The 1884-nt window shown below is 31.1% G+C and overlaps 1 long non-coding RNA gene across 1 annotated transcript; it reads left to right on the top strand.

Annotated features, from left to right (window-relative positions):
* Positions 1 to 742: 742 nt before the first annotated feature.
* Positions 743 to 1628, top strand: LOC113784126 (uncharacterized). The gene is made up of 3 exons (XR_003470147.2): positions 743 to 987; positions 1188 to 1232; positions 1346 to 1628. It is a non-coding gene; the product is annotated as an uncharacterized lncRNA (long non-coding RNA).
* Positions 1629 to 1884: the final 256 nt, after the last annotated feature.

Here is a 1884-nt window from a genome sequence, read left to right on the forward strand (position 1 = left end):
AATAGCTCAACTGAACCATTGTATTGTATCTCATCTGAACCATTTCATGTAAGTCATTTGTGTTAAGGTGTGAAAGAGTAAAATATGCAAGAGCCTCTTCACTTGAGTTAATTGCGTTCATTTGATGAAAAATGAAAACACACATATATGATTGTAATTTTTAAAGTAGAGGGGGAAGCGGGATAGATGGTTCATCCTTGGAAAGCTATGCTCTTTGCAAATTTTCCTCATTATCTTTGAGCTTGAACTTTATGGTTTATTTTTCGCCTTTCTCATTGATGATTCAATTAATGCTATAGGTGGACTGTGATGAGCATAAGAGTTTGTGCAGCAAATATGGAGTCTCTGGTTTCCAAAAGGATCTCTAGAACCCAAAAAGTGAGAAAACCTTGGCTATATAAAACATAATATATTGTTATGATTTTATATCTCAACTCAGTTACTTATAACTTAATATTGATATAACTTAATATCTCAGCTCATTATTACTTATGCTTCATTTTCACTTGAATGACTCTACTGATAATTCAATATATAGATCATTTTTTTAAAGGAAGCAAAGGATTCATGATTAGAAGTCTACTGATGAATGACTCTTGCATTTTGGTTTGGCAAGAAACAAACTTATTGAACTAAAGTTTCTTAAGTGGCTTATTAATAATTAGTAATATAAAAAAAAAAAAGAATATGCCACTTGAGAGACTATAGTTTATTGCATTCAACCTAGTAAATTGTTTGTTAATCCAAGTGATTTTTTTCATTGAGAAGATATAAGGTTGGGAGAGTGGAACAATTGGAGACATCTGAAGAAGCAAAAGCTAGAGGAGCTACTCTGTAAGTTTTCTGCTTTTCCCATACTCGTAGTCGCGATGGGTACCTAGTATCACCAATTTCATGTAGATGTTTTCACTGTTTGGCTGTGGTTGACAAGTTATGCTTAATATATATCTTCATCTTCCTACCTTCGGTTAGCATCACACAAAGATGGTAAGCACTGACTAGTTCTGATCCTTTTCGCACTTATTTTCGTTCTCAATTTTCGTTTAATCTTTCCTAATCCAATCGCCTCTTGTAATTTCAGAACATCCGACTCTAATCGTTGAGATTTAACTACAATTTTTTCGAGTGGTTTTAGCATTTGTTTGCCCCGTCGAAAGCTAATCTTGGTATTGAACTCAATTTTTTAGGTTATTTTCATTTTCTTGGTGAATCGATACTTGCCGCAGCTTCAAGTAAGTTTATTCTATTTCTTACGAACTCATTGTCAGCTTTTGATTTATTAGAAATTTTGTGAGATTAAATTACTCTGTTTTATTTCTTAACTTAGTATACACTTTTATGTCAGAGGAAACTACAACATTGATTCTGCATAGTTAAACGCAGAATCTGTGCCAGGGATTACTGTATATTCAGCTAGACCAGATTTGGTTAAGACCTTGAAGCATGTGTGTTTTGTTGCTTTTGACAAATTCACTTGGAAGGAATCAACTAGAGCATGATGAAATTACTTTGATTGTTGGAATTTGACTGGACTATATACTTATTTATACTTTTAGCTTTTTTAGAACCATGTTTAGTTGGTAATTATGATTTGTATACATGATATAAACATTGTAGGGGAGTATAGAAATTTGACCTTTAATATTTGTTCTAATTTCTAAATATTGCAATTAAAGACTAATATTAAATAATTCAAAAATATATTTATAAAAATTAAATCAAAATATTGATATTCTTTTTTGTATTAAATGTAATTGATTGAAGTTAAAAGTTTAAAATACTTGTCATAAGAAACACAACTGATGAAGATTTAGCTACGGATGTTCTTTCAAATTTATCTAACTTCAAGTTGAATTTCCTACAACATTATCTGCGGAATTACAT

The sequence above is a fragment of the Cicer arietinum genome, chromosome 6, assembly GCF_000331145.2.
Source record: "Cicer arietinum cultivar CDC Frontier isolate Library 1 chromosome 6, Cicar.CDCFrontier_v2.0, whole genome shotgun sequence".
NCBI lineage: Eukaryota > Viridiplantae > Streptophyta > Magnoliopsida > Fabales > Fabaceae > Cicer > Cicer arietinum.